At 39.7% G+C, this 22262-nt stretch overlaps 1 protein-coding gene across 1 annotated transcript in view; it reads right to left on the bottom strand.

The window, feature by feature from the left end:
* Positions 1-22262, bottom strand: part of SORCS3 (sortilin related VPS10 domain containing receptor 3) — a 617030-nt gene that overhangs the window by 131365 nt on the left and 463403 nt on the right. The window lies entirely within an intron of this gene.

Here is a 22262-nt window from a genome sequence, read left to right as displayed (position 1 = left end):
AATACATTAAATATCCTGAAAGGGCAAGGCAAACAAAATCATTCATTTTCTAGAGAATTAGGGACGCTTCTTTGGGGCATGGGATTTCTGGAAGGCTTGGAGATACACGTGAGCTGCTAGATACAACAGCAAAGTTTCACCAACATGGGATTTGCATGTCTCATGAGTGAATTTCGGGACAACAGTAGACGGATTTAAGCCATCTGTCAAGCTGTTTCTCAGAAAACACTGCTGCCTCCCCAAGAGCCACGAATATTTGTGAAATGCCAACTGCTACTTCTTGGAGCTTCCCCATCATGCTCTCCGTGTCATGCCTCTCCTGTCCTCTGCCAGCACAAGCAACGTTGTTGGAGGGCCAGGCTCTATGCTTACCATGTAATATGCACTGTCTGCTCTTGCACACAATGACCCCATGAAGGAAATACCAAGAAACCTGCTTTACTGATAATTTAACTGACATGCATCGGGTATTCAGCTCCAAGGTGGCAGAGCCTGGATTTGAACTTGTGTCTCTAAACCCTGACAATGACCACTACATGGTGCAGCCCTGAATGAGCCTAAAGTGTCTATGCCAGAGCCTTTCCAAAGAATGGCTAGTATAGGAGAAGTTATTTGAGGGACTTAGCCTGACTCAGATCACTTCAGCATCAGTGAATTTCACAGTGGCTTGTGTCAAAAGCTTTCTCCTTAACTAAGCTCCCCTAACCCCAATTTCCCAGTTGGAGTTCATCTTTTCTTCCTCTGATTCCCAGGGCTCTTTGTTTGTGGCTTGCTTGTTGCACTTACCAGCTGTTGTCCCAAATTAGAGGGAAGCAGGTCCTTTTGGGGTCTCTTGCTGTACTGTAATATCTTTGAGGGTAGATAATGTTCTTACTCATCTATAATAGTCTCTTAGTACCTAGTACTCAGGTCGTAGCAACTAATATTTGTTGAGTACTCTGTGCTATTAGTTTTCATTATTGTACTGAATCTCATTTGATCTGAGCACAACCCTGCAGGTGAGGTCTAATTACACCTTCATTTTAAAATTAAGGAGCCTGAGGCCTAGGCAGGCTGCTTTAGGTCATCTTGGTACTAAAAGATAAGACTTAAAGCCAAGCTCAAAGCTTCTGACTTGCAACCCCAGGCTCTTTTCACTTTGCTAGGCTTCTAAAATCTGTGTTTCCAGAGTCAGAATAAGTAAAATACAAAGAAAAGACAATTGCATGAACTTTTACAAATGGGTAGTAATTTTACATCAAATACTCCTTTGCGTGGTTGACAACAACATGCCTTCGAAAATCAGGGGCTATAAAAGAGCTTGCTTTCCTGCAGGAAACAGGGAAGCAGAGTACAAGATGTTCTTCCCCACCCACTGCTGAATCCACGTAATAATTAAGGGTCTGGCCAAATTTAGATCATTCCTTGAACGTTAATCATGTTTAAAAATCTCATTATGGATACCGGCCACCATTCCACTATGTCTTACATTTGTCAATCAGCGAGTACTTGTTCAGCACCTTTGTGACCAGACTGTATTAAGTACCATGGGTCATGGAGCTGTCACCTCATGGAGTTCACCATCTCTTTGGGAAAGCAAACAACATACAAGATGTACAAATGACAATATAAGGCCAGTAATAATGCCATGGTACTCAGCACAGTGAAGATCAGATGCTACAAAAATCCTTTCCTCAGAAGCACAACAATTTACTCAGTGTGTTCTCATGCTCCTTCTACAATTACAATAAAATCCACCCTCATCCTATCTCCATTTTGTAGATGGACAACTAAGACACAAGGGGACAACAAAGTAAGGGACAACTAAGACAGCAAAGTCACACAGCTAGCAGACGGCTGAACTGAAATTTAAACTCATGTTTGCCAGATTCCAGATACTGCAGGCATAACGATTCTCTTAGACCACCCTCCACAATGCGACATTCATACACACATGCACATATGTGTGCACGTACCCACAGTGTTGTATGTAATCTATAAATAAGTGTGACTTATACTCCCACTGCCTTAAGAGTAGAGTAGGTTCTAAACACTGAAGGACATTTTATTTGCTGGATGTGATGATGGATTTGAGTTTGGAAGATTTGAGAAACCAGGACCTGGCTGAATTGTTCTACATAACAAATGGAGAGTCAGAGAGAAAAGGTAGGGAGGGAACTTGAAGGAAGAAAAGATTACCAGTCAAGCCGGAGAGGTTGCAGGGCAGAAGTGCCAAGGTGAGTTGTTGGTACCAGGAGAGGTAGTTTTGGGGGAATGGAAAGAAACAGTGAGTGTGTGTCGACTTTTGTTTGTTTGCTGTGTGTTACATGACACAAACACTCTACTTCATTTCTATTTGACATATTTAACAAAAAGTATATGACACTGCTCAATACTCTTATTAGTATAATTTTATTTATTGGTTTATCTTTGCAGAGGCAGTTCATAGCAGGAATGAAGTTTTGCAGGAAGAAAATGCCCAAGAGTTATAGCTGAGCTACCAGAAATTTTATTTTTATGCATCTTTAAAGTTATTTATTTTGTCCTTCGTTGTGAAAACTAACAAGGAACACAGCAACCAAGCCTAGACTTGGATTCCAACCCCCACCCTCACCTATTGGTTATGATGTGTCTTTGGGACAATCATTTAAATGCTTCTGGACCTTGAAACAGACAGCCACACTCACGATGTGAGGTCCAACATCTGCTGTCACAAAGTAGGGACTCAGAAACGTCACATCGCTTGAGGTCCACAACCACTCACTTCCTTGGTCCTGGTTTCCTAAGCCGAAGGTCTTCTTCAAGCAGTATCTTCAGATTCTAAGCTGCCTGTTTTGTGTGTGTGTGTGTGTGGATATTCAGTGATGCAACATGCATGTTTTAAGCAGCTACTTTGTGTTAAAGCTCTATGTACTTACTCATTGTCCCTTACACAGTTCCTGACCCAACTTGCCTCCAGCAAATAAGAAAGTGTAGGTTGTTCTGAATCTTTCTTGTTTAAGGAGGAGAATCATGCAGTGACAGAGAAAGAAGGCTCTGGTGCCAAAATGGTTACATCAAAATCTCCACTCCATTGTTTACTGGCTGTGTCGTCTTGGGAAAATGGCTTAACCTTTCAGTGCCTCTTCTGTGAAACAGAAGAGTTGTACTTACCACATAAGCTGTAATAACAATTAAATTCACTAATTCATAAGCCTAGCTCATGCTGACCACTTAATTCGTGTCAGTTGTTACTACTAACGTAATTGAATCTCTAAGAATTACAGGTTATTCAATAATAAAGAAAATTAGCCAGGAGGTAAAAACCAGGGAAGAAGGTTTATGACAAATCTTTAAAAATAACTATAGTGAGAATGAGAGTGTTTCTTGTACAGGATAGCTACATTCAATCAACTTCACAAGTACTTGTGGCAGATATGTCAGAGGAAGTAAGGAAGCCATCTCTTCCACCCCTTCCTGACCCCGTACACAAAGAACACCTAAGAAGAAACTATGTAGCACAATGAAATAATGAATACAATCATATTAAGAGCACTTTGATCATTTCTTCCTGATGCAATCTGGAAATAGTTGCTACCTGGGCAGGCAGTAAAACTGAAAGCGTTTATTCCAGAGAATCAGACAGAAGGCCTTGGGTACAGCTGACTTTCTGTTCTAATTGCATTCCGTGGAATTACCCCTGCACATTATTACAAGGTGTGCGTCTCTTCCGAGAACATTTTTCTCAGAAGAAACATGAAGCAATCTTGCCTGGCCTCGAGAGGTTACAAGGCTAGAGGGAGAGGTGGGAAGTGGCTAATTTCATGTTCCCATCAAACACAAGCTGGATTATAAGAAAACAAGAGAAGAGAAGGAGGAAAGCATGGAGATTAAAGAATCAGACAATTTTAAACCCCAAGAAATGCAGAGAGGGAAAAGCTGATCTTTTTAATGTATTTTTTTGTAACAGATGTTTGCTTGCAGTTCCAAATCTAATAGCAGTTGGTATAGTAAAGATGAAACAGTAGAAGGAAGAAAAAGAAAAGCTAAAAAGAGAGAAAGGGAGTCAGGCTGGCAAACAAGAAGCTAATTCCAATGCCCTTCCTTCTTCCCTGCTTCACCAGGCTCTGTCTGTTGGGTGCAGGCCGTATGCCCTGCCACATTGCCTTCCTGACAGTTCTAGGTTCTTGCTCACAGCAGCCCCCTGTCTGTAAGCATTCCACCCCAGGAAAGTAGGGGTAATCAGGCCCATCCTTTAAACATCTTCATTATATCACTTTCATAATCAGCTTATAATGTTCTGTTCAATAGACATGGAGCCGACCAGACCAAGTGCTTGAACAGCAGCTTGGGCTGTGGAGCTATTCTCTGTGCCATTGATCACAAAGACAAAAATCAATCCTGGCTAAGGAGAAAGAAGTTAAAAATAAATTGCAGGGATTGATTTCTATCCAGACCTTCTGACTCCCAGTTTAGAAAGGGGGAAGGAAGAGTATGCATGGATCTGCCAGTCATGAGATCGCTTAATAGGACTCAGTCTCAAAAGCAAAATCTAGGGATATTTTATATACTCACACACATAATTGTCTTTTATGTTTTTATATTCTTTTATTTTTGTTTCCTAATAACTATAAAAGATGAAAATCCATCTAAATTGCAAGCTCCCAGGAGAAAAATACTAGTGTTTGCCTTGATCTCCAAAATCTCCAAAATGAGGCCCCTTGCTTTCTGGATAGCAGTAGCTCGAGAAATATTTGTTGGGAGACTGACAGAATAAGTGAATAAATGAAGTGCCCTCCCTCCTATTATTGTCTCTCACAATTATGTTTATTTCTTCATAGATTTATCATAGTGGGTAATTACCATTCTTATTTATTGGTTTGCTTATGTAGTATCTCTCCCTCCCTCGACTATAAACCCTGTTATGGCAGGAAATGTGGTTTTCTTATTTACATATTTATTTCTTATATATAGCATAATCTCCAGGGAACATAACTTTCTTATTTACTTTTTGGATTTTTATTTCTTTTTTACTGCATTATCTCCATATTATACCCCAAGTAGATGTAAATGGAATGAAGAAAGGAAGGAAAGATTCAGCAACTTGCTTGAGGAATTAACTACATCCCAAGTATCTTTTTTGTTTGATACTGACATTGGAAAAATGAACTGAGGCAATACCTCTGAACAGCAATCCCCTTCCTATGTCTGACTAAATGGAGCGACCTGTAGAGCAAGACAACTTGTGGAGTTTTAGGGTTAGAAGAGAACTTCTGGTGTCATACAGTCCGCTGCTTTGAAACTTTCTATGCTGTTCTAAGTTCTGCAAAGATGCCTTGGGGTGTCCCCAAAGGGATGAAGAGTCTGGGTGGGTGGTGAAGCTCATACAGCCCCTCACCCTCTTTAATATATATGTCTTCTAACTGTATCTATTTTATATATTGGAATGTCTTCAACAGTTTTGCCTGGAAGGCAGTTCTCCAAGAACAACAACAGAAGATTTGGAAGCCCTTCTTTAATGTAATCTTTTCATTTTGCCACAAGGAAACTGAGCTTCAGGGAGGAAAGGTGATGGCCCAAGATCACCCAATGAGTTAATGATGAGGCCAGACTTAAACCCAGGAACGCCAACTCCCTTCACCTGCGCATCCATCCAACTGCACTGTCTCCTTCCAAGAGTCACTTCCCCTTGGGGCACTGAATGGTCCTCAAGTTGAGCCCCTCAAGTAAATTAGCTGCTATGAAAACTACCATGATCCTTGCCTCCTCCAGGATATCTTCTTTAATTGTAGATCTCCCTCATGCTGGGAAGCACTGTCCTGGAGAGTCTAGCAATTTCTTAAATGCTTTTCAGCATTGTTTATGAACACTGTCTGGTCAAACAGCTTTATCTCCTCACCAAGACAATGCAAAATGAGGACTGACACGTTCTCAGTCTTGTGACTATCACAGGCCCTTCATTTAGAACAGTATCAGGAGCATATTAAGCGCTCAATACAAGATTATTAAATGAATGGATGAATGAATGAATCGGTTGGTCAATCAATACCTCTGTCACAGAGAGAACCAGTCACAGTACTGGGTACATAGTAGATCCTCAATCACATCAAGCTGATTGGTTAACATCTGTCTCTGCTGCTCTGAAACTCCAAGAAGTCCTTATTCTGTCTGACCATGAGGGGTTTCAGAATTCTTAAAGGATTCTGATTCAGATTATTAAAGGCTGCTTGCAGAAATTCAAAATGATTATTTACTCCATTAGCTGGTCATAGAGTTATAGGCAGAGTGATTAAAATTTTTTAAAGCTGAAACTCTGAAATCATAGAGATATACTCTAATTAGAACGGTAATGGGAAGAGAACTGGACTAAATAGTCTACTTTTCAGTCAACAGCCCAACTGCCTTCATTATCAGCACTGCTGTTTTTACAGCAGTGTAATTATCTTTAATAGGAGAAGGACCCAGACAAGGAATTCTCCAGGGAGCTGGGCTTAGCAGAGGGGGTGTGGAAAACTTGCTGGCATGTGGAAGGGAAGGGCAATGGGGAGACTCAGTGAGGTCATGACTCAACAGCTCCTCTGAGTCCTGGAATGGAACCCAAAGGCAGCCCCTCCTCCCACTCCGAATGCATAATGCATGGCAAGACGTACACAGGGAGGAGGAAAGGGCTGGAGAAGAGCAGAGCTGTGGATGTCATGATGATTCTCCACGCTGCCACCCAGTCCCCACGGGAAGTCCCAGGGATGGGTGTTTGAGTAAATCCCCCAAGTATATCTGAGGGACAGCTCTCAGAGGCTCAGGCATGAATACATTGTATTGAATCCCATTAAGCCTTTCTTTGGTTAATGATGCAGAAAGTTTCTGATATGAAACAAAATTGAAACAGATCCTGAGAAAGAGTCCACTGAATAGGGAATGGAGCAAGTCTTTGCAGCCACTAACATCTACCAAGATGGGGGCAATATCTGCTTATTTCACTTTCACAGTCATCTAGAAAAGTATCTGGGAATACCAATTATTAGGTGCTAATGCAGAGAAAAATGAAATGAGAAATCAATCATTGTCCTCTTGTGTCATCCTTTATAAACCCAGACAGCCCTGAGGTCATATCCTTGACCTTGCCATTTCCTGAGCTATACAACCATGGGTGATTACCTATATTTCACTGAAACTTGGTTTCCTCCATAGAAAAATAAAGATAATATCTGTCATATTGAGATCCTGTGAAGATTAAAGTTTTATTAAACAAAACAAAATGCACACATGCTGGACATAAATTTGATGTGAAATAATTGCAAGGTCCGTTTTCCACTATAACAACAATTCTTTCTGTTTGTTGATTGGTGAGTAAAATTGGTGGTGAAGCTAGGTAGAAAGAACACTCTAAATAACCATTGCTTTGGAGGTAGGAAATTGATTTCCAAATAGTGAAAGAGATTGAGAGTATATAGCTGATCTCACTCCTTTGAGCTGATGATAGAAACTCTTGTAGTCTCCTGGATAACACATCTGCCTTCCTGACCAGAACTCACAGGCTGGCTCCCTCCATATAAGCATCCTGAATAATTAAACACCATGAGTGCCACCCTTCTTGCAAAATGAACTGCACAGCACGCTTACCACCACCCTTACTTCTCATGCCCATGGAGACGCTAATAGTAATAGAAGCTTTTCTACCAAACCACAATAACACAGCCTTCTATGGAGCTACTACCAATAACTCAGGAGTGATACACAAAATGAAAACAATTTAATACTCCTGTGCTAGACATGACCCATTCATATTTTATTATAAAGGCAAGTAGTTACTTTATAATATGCAGCAAATTACAGAACCGTTCTCTGAGATTAAAGGAAAATATTCTTTGCCAAATTGACCTAGCAAGCAACAGGTATTGTAACTTCCATGGAGCCTCATTAGATCTCTTGGGAAGAAACAAGTCTTAGTAATTTATAAGGGGCATGCACAGTAGAGTTCTGAATGGAGCAAGGAGATTGCCATGCTTAAGGGATTGATGGGCATCCTGTAAAGAACGACCCCTTGCTAGAGCCTCCCAGTCTCTGCATTATGCTGAGAGGAGCAGGGAACATTGGGGTCATTGGCATTTGCATAGTAACTGACACTGTAAAAGTGGATGGGATGGACTTACTCAAAGAGAAAGTGTATTAGTCTGTTCTCACACTGCTATGAGGAAATACCCAAGACTGGGTAATTAAACTTCTTAAGAAAGGAGAAAAGGGGTTTAATTGACTCACAGTTCTACATGGCTGGAAAGGCCTCAGGAAACTTACAATCACAGCAGAAGGTGAAGGGGAGGAACAGCACCTTCTTCACAGGGCGGCTGGAAGGAGAAGTGCTAAGTAAAGGAGGAAAAGCCTCTATAAAACCATCAGATCTTGTGAGAACTCACTCTCACAAGAACAGTATGAGGGCAACCGCCCCCGTGATTCAATTACCTCCCACCAGGTCTCCACCATAATACATGCGGATTATGGAAACTATAATTCAAGATGAAATTTGGATGAAGACACAGTCGAACCACATCATTCTGACCCTGGCCCCTCCCAAATCTCATGTCCTCACATTTCAAAACACAATAATGCCTTTCCAAAAGTTCCCCAAAGTTTTAGCTCATTCCAGAATTAACCCAGAAGTCCAAGTCCAAAGTCTCATCTGAGACAAGGCAAGTCCCTTCTACCTATAAGCCTGCAAAATCGTCTAAAACAAGTTAGTTACTTCCTAGATACAATGGGGGTATAGGCATTGGGTAAATACACCCATTCCAAATGGGAGAAATTGGCCAGAACAAAGGCACCACAGGCCCCATGCAAGTCCGAAATCCAATAGGGCAGCCATTAAACCTTAAAGTTCCAAAATGATCTCCTTTGACTCCATGTCTCACATGCAGATCATGTTGATGCAGGAGGTGGGCTCCCATGGCCTTGGGTAGCTCTGCCCCTGTGGCTTTGCAGGGTATGGCCCCCTTCCAACTGTTTTCACAGGCAGGCATTGAGTGTCTGTGACTTTTCCAGGCACACAGTGCAAGTTGTTGGTAGATCTATCATTCTGAGGTCTGGAGGATGGTGGCCCTCTTCTCAGTGCTCCACTAGGCAGTGCCCCAGTAGGGACTCTATGTGGAGGCTCGCACCCCACATTTCCCTTCCTCACTACCCTAGCAGAGGTTCTCTATGAGGGCTTCACTCCTGCAGCACAACTCTGCCTGGACATCCAGGCATTTCCCTACATCCTCTGAAATCTAAGTGAACATCCCCAAACCTCAATTCTTGACTTCTGTGCACCTGTAGATCCAACATCTCATGTTAGCCACCAAGGCTTGAGACTTGCACCCTCTGAAGCAACAGCCTGAGCTGTACGTTGGTCCCTTTCAGCCATGGCTGGAGAGGCTGGGATGCGGGGTACCAAGTTTCCAGGCTGCACACAGCAGGGGGACCCTAGGCCCAGCCCATGAAAACAATTTTTCCTCCTAGGCCTCGGGACTGTGATGAGAGGGGCTTCTGTGATGACCTCTGATGTGCCCTGGAGACATTTTCCCCATTGTCTTGATGATTAACATTTGGCTCATTACTTACGCAAATTTATGCAGCTGGCTCGAATTTCTTCCCAGAAAATGAACTTTTCTCTTCTCTCACATCATCAGACTGCATATTTTCCAGACTTTTATGATCTGCTTTCTCTTGAACGTTTTGCCTCTTAGAAGTTCCTTCCACCAGATACCCTAAATCATCTCTCTCAAATTCAAAGTTCCACAGATCTCCAGGGCAAGGGCAAAAACCCACAAGTCTCTTTGCTAAAGCATAACAAGAGTGACCTTTACTCCAGTTCCCAAGAAGCTTCTCATCTCCATCTGACACCACCTCAGCCTGGACTTCATTGTCCATATCACTATCAGCAATTTGGTCAAAGCCATTCAACAAGTCTCTAGGAAGCTCAAAACTTTTCCACGTCTTCTTTCTTCTTCTGAGCCTGCCAAACTGTTCCAACCTCTGCCTGTTACCCAGTTCCAAAATAACTTCCAAATTTTGGGGTATCTTTATAGCAGCACCCCACTCTCTATAGTACCAATTTACTATATTAGTCTGTTCTCACACTGCTATAAAGAACTGCCCATGACTGGATAATTTATAAAGAAAAGAGGTTTAATTGACTCACAATTCCACTTTGGAAGGGCTGGGAAGGCCTCAGGAAACTTACAATCATGACAGAAGGAGAAGGGGAAGAAAGGCACCTTCTTCACAGCGGGGGCAGGAAGAAGTGCTGAGCAAAGGGGAAAAAAGCCCCTTAAAAAACCATCAGATCTCGTGAGAGCTCACTCACTTTTACAAGAACAGCACGGGGATAACCGCCCCCATAATTCAATTACCTCCCACTGGGTCCCTCCCACGACACATTGGGGATTATGAGAACTATAATTCAAGATGAGATTTGGCTGGGGACACAGCCAAACCATAACAGAGAGGGTAGGAAGTAAACAGAGAAAAGGAACCTAGAAAGAACACTGAGGAAAAACCCATATTTAAAGAGTGGGCAGAGGAAGAGGCATCTGTGTTGGAAAGTAAGATGATATTGGAAAGATGGAGAGATGAGAGGGGACCCTGAACTGTACCTTATCGAGGAAGCAATGAGAATGCTTCAAGAAAGAAGGAGCAGTCAAGAGGTTCAAATTCTCTAGACAATTCAACTATGTTAATTATTGAGAGGCATAGTCTAGATATACTTCAAAGATATCTTTGAAGAACATGGCAAAAGCAATTTCAATGCAGTGGCAGAGGCAGAAGTCAGTCTCAAGTGAGTTACAGAGACAGGGAAATGAGAAGATAGGATTATGAATACAGCTAGTGCTCAAGAAATTTGATTGTGAATGAAACATGGGAGACTTACAGAGGGGTGTAGGTTCAAAGAAAGTTTTACCCTACTTTGTTTTGTTATGTCAGGATGGTGGATATTTTAAAAATATTTAAATATTGATGGAAAGTCTAACATAGGGATGAGTAAGCTAAAGACAGGGGAAAGGAGAGTGATCAGTAGTGCCAGGTCCTTGAGAAGAGGGATGGAAATGGATGTTTAGATTGAGGAATCTCATTTATATGGGGATGAGAACAATGCCTTCTACTTCACTTAAACAGTTCACTCTACCTACAATAACTGGATACATAGCAGGGATCCAAGAAATATTTGAGAGTCATTCAAGATTGCCTTGCATTAAGTTACCCCCAAAAGTAAAGCCTGAGTCAGGGACTTTTATGTAGTTTATCGTTTTTGTTTGTTGAGGAATGATCTGGGGACAGGAGTGGTGAAACTAGGAAGCAGGAAACAGGGAGGGAGAGAAGGCCACTCCAGGGTGCATTACTAAACTGGTTATTATTGTCAGCAATTAGGGCTCAATCCCACTACACAGCCTATGAAAATTCATGTAGAATGAGGCTCAGACTTGCCTACCTGACATAAGAGAAGAGTACTGATCCACTAGTTTTGTTTTTTTTTTAACTTCTATTTTAGGTTCAGGGTACATGCACAGGTTTGTTATATAGGCATATTGTATGTCATGGGTATTTGGTGTACAGATTATTTTGTCACCCAGGTAATAAGTATAGTACCCAATAGATAGTTTTCTGCTCCTCTTCCTCCTCCCACCCTCCACCTTTAAGTAGGCCTCGGGGTCTACCATTCCCTTCTTTGTGTCCATATGTACTCAAAGTTTAACTCCCACTTACAAGTGAGAACGTGAGGTATATGGTTTTCTATTTCTGTGTTAGTTTGCTTAGGATAATGGCCTCCAGCTCCATCCATGTTGCTGCAAAGGACATGATCTTGTTCCTTTTTATGGCTGCATAGTATTCCACTGTGTATATGTGCCATTTTTTTTTAATCTAGTCTACCATTGATGGGCATTTAGGTTGATTCCATGTCTTTACTACTGTGAACAAAGCTGTGATGAACACATGTGTGCATGTGTCTTTACAACAGAACAATTTATTTTCCTTTGGGCATATACCCAATAATGGCATTGCTGGGTCGAATGGTAATCCTGTTTTAAGTTCTTTGAGAAATTGCCAAACTGCTTTTCACAATGACTGAACTAATTTACATTCCCACCAGCACTGATCCACCAGCTCTGGATTCCTGTTGCTAAAGTTGTCCCAGATTCTTGGCACCTTCAAGACTTGTATCTGCACCAGAATAGGTAACGAGTCTCTTGCAAGCATCCTACTTGGGAATAAATCAGCCCTGGAACAGGGGATCCACAGTGCAGGTGAGGCAAGGTGATAGCAGGTCACCTCTGCGCAAAGCTAGTAGCTGAGGCAAACGTAGCTGGAAGGATGTGAGATGGAGTATGCTCCATACAAAGGTCAACTAAATATCATTACTTTGCAATCAGATCACTAATTTGTGTTTATTCATAGAAGTATTTCAAATACTAACAGCAAACCACTATAATCATTATACATATAGGAGATGCATCCAAGCTATTTAAAGAACCTCCATTTGGGCTGGCTGTTGAAAACACTTTTACTTAAGATTCTGAAAGCACTTCAAGAATATTCACCTGAAGATGTCTTTATTGGATTTCTTTTGAAGACTGTCTCTGTAACTCTTTCATTTTGCTTTAAACTCCCGTGTTGTAAATGTGTCCCTAATGATGTAATTGCTATTTATTTAACATTCAAAATCTCTCCCATTAAGACCAAATTAACATCATTTAAAACATCTCCAAATAGCTTTTCTTTGAATAATTACACTCTATTAATTTCTGCCTCAGGGTTTTTTCCAGAAAGATAGTAATTTACTGGGGATACAGTAGCCACATCATAGAGGCTTGTCTACCTTCCATGATGGGTATATAAATCAGGATCTTAGATGAAGTACCAAAATCCAGGTGAGCTGAGACCAAGATACAAAAACAGTCTTGAAAGTTAATTAAATCCCAGAATAGTTACATCTCATATATATCATTAAAAGTTGGTTATCAAAGAAACCAACACCATGGAAGCTATGTGGGAAGGTTTTATCATGCACATATGTTGATACATGAATTGAATCTATGAGTAATTTAAAAACGAATTTGGAGAAAAGATCTAGTAATCTTTTATGTGATCGGCTTATAAAAATCCTTAAAAGAGGATATGCATACACTAAACAGTGAGGCTGATTTTTGCATGTGGGTTAGTCTCTCAATTCTTGCATTTTGTAGGGCTTTGTAGCGTTCAAAGCATTTCAAAGCCATTATTATCTCCCTTGATCCTCACAACAACCTTCCAATTTAGAAAGGGCAAGTAGCATGATTCCATTCTACAGAGATGAGAAAATTAGTACTCTGAGAGTTTAAGTGACTTGTGTCGTATTTCCTGGCTGGTAGGTGGCAGATTCCTGATTACAACCCAGGTCTTTAAAGTCAGGGCTGTTTTCTCCACATCAGACCACTAGCTATTTGAATCATAAACTGATGGAGACCAGGGCAATGCTCCATTGCACCTGGCATACTTCTAGGGCTCAACAAGTATCTGTTAATTGGCTACCAATACTTGTTAATTGCTAGTACTTCTGGAACATCTCCCAACACTTTATAACAGTACTGTTTTTCTATGTTTATACATAGAACTCTTAAAACTAACAGCAACATGTATCCAAGCTACCAATTGACTTCATTGTAGTACTGGTATCATCCTAGAAACAGTCTGATACATGTTATTGCTCCACCTCAGAATTCTTTGTTACATAAGGTTTCTTTTTTCTTCGCCACGTCTAGAGAATATTACTGAGCGTTGAAAATACCACTGGGTAGTAGATGGATCTACACAGTGTTACCTGTCCGCTTGGCATCTTTACAAAGGTTCAGGGAGTAGCTAGCTGTTCTGGGTTTGCATGAGTGGTTGTGGGTGCCACAGGTTCAGGAAGCCACTCTCTTCTCCTGGCCTGAATCAGCACAAACCCTCCCAGGCTCAAGTGGCCAACTGTATCTTTAGGGTTCCTACCCTTTCCCTGTGCTCAGTTCCTAAAAACCATGCCCTTTTCCAGAATGTTCAAGTTGCAGCACCTCATCTCACAGGGTACTACAGGCTCACTTAAAACAGCGAGGGAAAAGTTTCATTCTGTGCTAAGGCAACAAAGACATTAGGGATGTGGAGAAAGACCTGGCAGAGGCAAGATGACCGTCCCTCTTTCAAATTTTCTGCTTTCTTCCTACCTCTAGAGTACTTTATTTGTATCTTAATTATGGACTTTTTTTTCCTCTTGTGTTTTAAATTTTTGAAGACTTGTCAGTATTATACCTCTTTAATGAAATGAACTCTTACCACATTGAAGGCCACCCTCTGTGCCATGAACAGAGTATAGGGCAGGGTTTCACACAATCCACTGCAGACATAATATACACATTGCTGGTGACAGGTTACTAAGGGACTGTTCTTGTTTCTTCATCACATTCCCTAGTAGCAAGGGTAGCCAGGGTATGAATCTTATTACTAAAGGAATTTTATTGCAACTGCTGCTAAAATACAGATTCTCCAGGATAATCACTAGAAACGCTACTCCATAAGGAGAAAAGACAGGATTTTCAACCAGCTTGGCTCAGAACACTTTCCCCTGCCCCTACAGAGGAAAGCCGATTTCTCTTTTATCCAAGTGGAACGGAGGCATTTCAGGCAGACTCTTCCCTATTAAAACAAGGGCTCTTCTGGGAAGGATCAGCTTCTTTTGATTTTGCTACAAAACCCCAGGTCCCCTACACAGAAAAGGAACTGACAGATTAACAAATTTCACAGCTTTCTGTATATCTCCAGCTCAGCTTGTCCAACAGCAGGAGATCAAACACTGGGTTCCCCCAAGCAAAACCATCAGGATGGCTACCTTTACCTCCTAGTCAATAGGAAAATAAAAGGTGAAGTAGAGACCTTCCAGGTCTCTCTAAATAGTAGGAGCTGTGTGGGTGGTTTATGGACCCTTCTACTGCACATAAGACACAGAATTAAAAACAATATGTCAAGAGAAATAAAATTATGATTGGGCATGAGGCACATTCCTTTATAGGGGCAACCAGGAGAGGATAAAATTTTTAATGTCATGGGAAGAGGTTTAATTTAATGAATGAATATCATTATAAAGAGGTTACCAAGGTTTTTCATTATTTAAACTGTACTCTCAAATGCATATACTGTACATTTGTATATAATCTCTCACTCATGTGTAAAAAATTGCACATTAAATATGTGCATCACATTTACTAATATGCAGAGAAAAGATTTGAGCCTGGATCTCAACTGCATTCCACACGGTTCAGCTGTCCACACATGGAAAAGCCTCACCTTTGACCAATGCAGCCAACAGGGCTGCAAAAAGTCAGTGATTTTCAAACATTTTTTAGCAGCAGGATCCTTTTTTCAAATGAAGGAGTATTAGGAAATCTAATATACAGAGCAAACAAAAGCAGAGTTGCTCCGTTTGAGGAGGTGCTGGGAAGCCCAAAGCCCAGCCTTTCCAGGCGTCCTCCATTTGGCACATAAGGGTGGGAAAGGACAAAGGGAAAGGCTGGTCTCCTTTGTTTGTGAGGTTGTTTCTTCTTTCTCAGTTATATGTCTCTGTTAGCACTAAAACCAAATATAAGACATCAATACTTTTAAAAGTTCGAAATTTAAGTAGACAAATCTCTATAGTCATGAAAAACCAAACCCACCAAAGTCTCTCGTCCTCATCTTGTTGTTATTTAACTGCTTAAATAGTAGGAATAAAAAATAATCTGCCTTTACACGGATCCCCTTTAAAAGCCAAACCAGTAAGCATCTGTCAGTGGAATGCACAATCCTCAATGTCCAGTTCTGCCTTGGCGCTACTCCCTGGGAATGCCACCTTGAAGGGACTCAAGCCTCACTGCTCTATGACTTCTTGTACCAAGGCCATTCTTTGACAGACTGGTAGGCAGGAATAGGTAGAACACCACCTCCTCTGATGCCCTGATACTGTGCTCATATAGCATCTGTGTAGCTTCTCCAATAGAGTAGGAAAAGCTACTCTGTTGGTCTGTGGGTTTTCTGCTTTGACAAAACCTGCAGAGGCAACCTTATTTCAATGAACAGAATGAAAAAGCTCGCCCTTTTCTAGGCCACAGGCAGATATTGATTACTATCGATACAAATCTTACCTTCTCCATAAAGCCCGTCCTAATCCTCATTTCAATTTTCAAAATTTATACCCCCCACCCCAAAAAAGATTTTTAAATGATACTGGTTTCAGAAAATCATTTGAGATGGTTTCTAATAATTTTTTAAAAGCAATACACACACAAAATAAAACAAACAAACAAACAAAAAGAATATAAGAAAGCAGCCAAGGAATAAAAAATGGCCAATGGCAAAGCATAAAGTGATATGAAAAATAACAATACCATAAGCTTTATGTGGGGAAGCTGCTAAAATTCACACAAAAATTAGTTCTGTGCTTTCTAGCAACTATAAAGACGGGAACACAACATTATCTAGATTTAATTAAAGAAAACAGAAAATGTTCAGTTCAATTTTCCAACTTCTTTTTCTACCACTCCACTCCCTCCCACAATTACAACTGCCCCTTATATAAGAGGTCCTGGTACATTGTGTTCTCTTATTTCCTTAACTTTACCCAGGCCTTCTCCTCTGGGCAGAATGCTCTTTCTCCTTCACCTACTTAACTCGTACTCATAGCCTTCTTTTGAGAAAGCTTGTACTGACCCTCTTCTAGGGTCAGGTGAAAGGCTCTTTCTCCAAGAGCAACATGTGCTTTGCACTAATACAGCTCTCATCATATTACATTATATTTGTTTAGTTATGTGCATTTCTCACTGGGCTGGATGTATTTTAATACATTTAAATGAATGAATATAAAAAGGACAATGAATAATATATTGGGTAATTCCTGGACAGCAGTTTTATAAAAACGCAGAGACATTGCACATTGCATGGTCATTTCTTACGCATTGAGCAATTGTCAATTAGGCTAAGTTGTCCTGTATTGTTAGCTGCAGAAGCAAGATTCCCCTGCTTGAAAAAGATAACTAACTACATTTCCTGAGAATAGGATGGTGTCTTATCTTCTCAGTTCAGTTCAGTTCAGCAAACATTTATTGAGTACCAGTAATTATGCTAAGAGCAGGAGAAGCAAGAGAAGCAATGACGAATAACACACAGTCCTATTCCTTTCAGAGACCTGGCTGGGGAAACATAATGCAAATGGGTAAGAACTGCATTGGAACTTAGTCCAATCCCGATTGAGGATGTCAGGGAAGACTTCCTACAGGAGGTGCTGTCTGTCCTAAATTTAAATAATAAATTTGTCTGGTAAAGGGACATCCCAGGCAGGAAAAAAATATATAAGAAAGGCATATACAGTAAGAAATGGCACAGTTTGTGCATGGAGACTAAAGAGGTTTATGTTTATTGAAGGTTACAATGAAACAAGGAAGGAATGTGAAGAGCAGTGGTGGGTAAGGAATTCATATGTGACTGATGGAGTAGGTAGGATCCAGGTCACAGAGGTCTTTGTAGACAATGGTAAGGAAATTGGATTTCACCCTATAGGTGATGAGCTGCCACTGAATGTAGAAATATTGATTTAGCCCTGTGACTGGCTGGTGGGGAAGGTTGGTGTTGATCTGGGAGAAGAAAATCAATTAGTAAGCTCTTGTAACATTTCAGAAAATATATAATAAGGATTTATAAATGGTTTTAAATAGCCAAATCATAATGATGCTTCTCCCTTTTCCTATTATAAATCACCCTAAAGCAATAAGAAAAATAAGAAAGGGAAATGCAAACTCTATCCGTAATGAAAATCTAACTCTGAAACACAATATACGTGGGAAAGGAGTCATATATATTGTGTTCCAGGTGGTTCTGTCTTATCAGAAGGACCCACTCACAGAGAAAACAATCTTGAGTCATACAGAACCTCAGTGAGAACCAAGAAGGATTCTTGTTAAGCTGAAACAGAGCCCTAATCTGTTGCTAAAATGAACCTCCTCAAATACTTTTTCTGGGAAGAACTCACAGCATTAAAAAATAAGCAATAGTTAAACATATAAAGATAAAAGAAAATAGCATAATAATGATAAAATAATATAGGAAAATAAAAGACAGAAAGGGACAGGAAAAACAAATAACAGATATGGAATAAAATATGCTTCCATAGAGCAAATAAAAATTGCAAACACACTGCTATAATTTAAAATAACCTGTATGATGAAGAGCTCACCTCTATAAGAGAAGGGTTTGAAGCAGAAATACAAGAGCTCAGGGAAGGTATGTTGAGACGAGAGAAAGAGACACAATATAAACTGGCAAAGCTCAGAAAAGAAGTTAAACAAAAACAGGAAAAAGAAAAAAAAAGCAATAAAGCACAAAGAGCCTAGAAAATAATGTAAGATTGTTTTTAATCTCATTTTCCTCAGTTTGCTCAGGGAGTAAAAAAGGGTTGGGATGGGAGAAATTATGGCTCTCCTTTGTCTTTCCTGTCTAGTGTACACATCCTAGATGTCCTGGAAGAAAGGAACCAAAACTATAAAACTGAAATAGAAAATATATTTCAAGATATGCCACAGAAATTCCCGAGAAATTAAAAAATAAAGAAAAAATTCAATCTATTTAACAAAAAAATTAATATTCCAGAAGAATCAGTACATTATGGCCAACCACAAGGCATATGCTAACTAATAAGTAATTGGTATCAAAATACTTTTTATTTTGATATAATATATTGTATCAATATATTTGATAACAATATATTGGCCAAAATATTTTTTAAAGGCTTTAAGTATTGAAGTTAAAAAATAAAATAAAACAACAACAAGATGCCTTAACGAAAAATATGAGACTGGTCTGAATAGTAACAAATTATTGGAGTAAAAATTCTCATGGAAAGAGGATGACACATACATTTTATACCCTGAGAAATGATATTAAAATATAAAAAGATACAGACAAACATATTTTCAGCATTCAAGAATTAGCCTTTCTTGGAAGACAAAATTTCAGATAACCAAGAGATAAATGGGAAAAACTATAGGAAAAAGACTTCTGGGGACAACTGAATACATTTACCTATAAGACTAAAATCAAAATAAATGCAGGAATTACAGTGCAGAGTAGAATGTTCATGCTCTAAAATGATGACGTCAACAAACTGGGGTTGGAAAAAGGAATCTGACAAGAGGTCATAAACACATACTATTTTTTTCACCTTTCTTCTGTAGTGCTTCATAAAATATTTAAGTCTAACAGAATTATATTTTAAGGCAGTAAGACAAACATTAGAAAATAATTATTCAAAATTAGGTAGTGGAAGAATTAAAGAGAGGGAGAAAATTAGAAATTCAAGGAAATACACTGATTTTGTAATTCCTGCCAATAGGAAATCAATAGATATTGTCCAGAAATAGAAGATTCAGTATGTTATATAAATTTCTATTCATAAAGCTAAGCACTTAGAACAAAAATACAAATACTCAAAATTATCAGACACACAGGAAAGCAAACAGACCATATAATGGGAGTTTTAAAGTAATCATAATTAAACACAAAGCATATACTGTCAGAACTAAGACATATATGTCATATCTGTCAATGCAAATGGCCAAACTCACCTGTGAGAAGAAAAAGGTGGATTAAATGCTGATGATCCACTGATTTATATTTGTACCTACACTATATGTAGTTGTCTACCTGCAACTCATTGGCATTCTTTTACCATATTTCAATCTTAGCTAATTGATAGTTGCAAATGATACCATGTAATCTGTGTTTAGTTGATGATTAATGAAATCCAATGTTTTTCTCAAGTTTATTGGCCTTTCACATTATTTGGGGCATTGTTAATCCATTGGTTCCCACATCATTGATAGTAAAAATAAAGCCTTCAAGGCCCAGTGGGATCTAGCACCTCCACCTTTCCGGCCTTATCTCTAAATTGTCTATCTAGGTCTCATTGCAGGTTCCTGCTCATCTCATTGAACTCTGAATATTGGAGTAGCCTGAGGCTCAGTCTTTGGATGGTTTCTCTTTTCTATCAATACTTATTTCTTAGTGGTCTAAGAAATGCCATCAATATACTGGCAACTTTACAGTAGATCAACTCAGCTGCGACTGGCAATTCTGTGGTCTAAAAACGCCACCAATATACTGTAGACTTTACAATGGATACACTCAGCTGCAACTGCTCCATGACGCACCCCCGCTCCTGAACCCAGACTCAAATCTCTAACTGCCCACTCCCCATCTTCATGTGGGCTCAAGGAAGCCAAGGCCTGACAACCTGGCTCCACGCTCCTCTCTGACTGCACTATCTTCTGCCACCGTGTTCCTAGTTCACCACTCAATGAGGCCTTCCTAAGTCTCCCTAAATAAAACAGCAATACCTTTATAGCTTCAATATTCACAGTCCCTGATTTATTTTTATTCATAGGACTTGTCATTATCTGATACATTTTGTAGATAGATAATAGTAAAAGATAAATAGAAAGATAGAAAGCAAATATTCATATAACACTGTTTCTAGGGCATCGTTTTGCTGCTTTACAGATAGTGTTAATAAATATAATCCACCCAGCAACCCAAGAAGTAGGTACTACAATTATCTTCTTTTTATAGATAAGTCAAATGATGCACAGCTCAAGGTCACACAGCTAAGTGTGGAATGCCACAGTTTCAACAAATGCCAGGTTTTGGACTCTAAATTATATGTTCTTAACCATTACTCTTTATAACTTTTCATCTATGTATATATGGATGTTTATATCATACACATATTTTTTCCTATCTTCCACTAGAATTAAATACCACTAAGGCAGAAACTTTGTTGTGTTCACTATCCTAACCCCAGCTCCTAGCACCTAGAACAGGGGACCTCACATATACTTGGCAATGAGTAAAACTTTATTGAATAATGAAACCGCATATCTTTTCAAGGAAAATAAAAATTGATGCTAATTAAAGACAAAACTTCCATCTGCTTCCAGTATAATAAAAAAGGAATGTTTCAGAATAATTTTTTAAAAAATCTGTGTATCTGTCTGCGGAGTTACAGCAAACTTTATGGAACACAAGGAAAAATGAAAAAAGTCTGAACATTTTACATTCTAAGTCATGTTTCCGAGAAACAATTCTAGCATATTTAGCATTAAGGGAAGGGAAATCCGACTGGTAAATTCATAACTCACTCCTGTGCTTCCACTGTAAAAAAAAAAAAAAAAAAAAAAAAAAAAAAATCTAAATAGAAAGAGATAAAGGCCTTAAATGGGGACCATAACAATGAGAATGGAATAAAAGGAAACACTACAGAAATCACAAAGAGTGATATTAACAGAGGCTGTGGGTTCATTTAATTTGGCAACACAGACTGACTTTGACTGACCCGGTAGGGGGTTGTGCCACAAACTGTGTAAGGGTCAAGGTCAAGGGTGACCTGTTGGTTCTGTTTTACTTGTGGAATGTCTATGTTGGGATCCTGAGTTGGTTATTTGGTATGGAAGGCTGCAGTACATGAGGTCACAGCTCACTGACTTGAAAGCCATCAAACCTTGGAAATAGTCCTTAAAACCAGGGGATTGCTCAGGCAGCGAGTACTGGGTAGAGAAGCAGGTCAAGGGCAGAAACTTGAGGAACTCTAGAGTAGTGACTGGTGCTATGTATTTTGCAATGTATGTGTTCAATAAACAAACACTTATGAATAAGAGAATGAGAGTGCCGTTGGCCTGCCAAGACTTAGAAATACAATTCTGAGATTCTGCATTTCAGTCAAGCTAAAAAACAGGGATTTTTGAAGCCACAGAACCTTCCTGTTTCACTCCCTCATCCAAGATGGTTTTTGAGTGGCTAGCTACTTTTCCTGTATTTTACTAGACCTCAAAAATCTATGTAACTAAGGGATAGATAGAAGTAACTGCGATGCCTACAATCAGTTCAATACAACAAATATTGACTGAGCACCCCTGATATGCAAAGACATCTTGTTAGGGCCAAGGGAGAGGGGTCAACTGTGTGTATAAAATATCATCGCCATTCTCAGAGAGTGTAAAATGCAATTTGGAGAGAAGACAAATCCATTGATAGCCTGTGTGCTAGAGGAACGGTATAGACCATAAAGTTGCAAGGGTTCAGAGGATGGAGAGTCACACTGAGCTTGGAAGTTCATAGAAAGTCTCCTAGAAGAGATGGGATTGATCTGGACTGAACTACCAGGGGTCAGGTAGAGAAGGTCATTCAGGTGCTTAGGTCTGAGCCAACTCAGGGAGTTTTCAAAGTTCAACTTTCCTGTGGGAATAGTT

This window comes from Pan troglodytes, chromosome 8 (genome assembly GCF_028858775.2).
Source record: "Pan troglodytes isolate AG18354 chromosome 8, NHGRI_mPanTro3-v2.0_pri, whole genome shotgun sequence".
Taxonomy (NCBI): domain Eukaryota; kingdom Metazoa; phylum Chordata; class Mammalia; order Primates; family Hominidae; genus Pan; species Pan troglodytes.
Note: the sequence above shows the minus strand (reverse complement) of the source record. Positions and strands in the feature narration are given on the sequence as shown.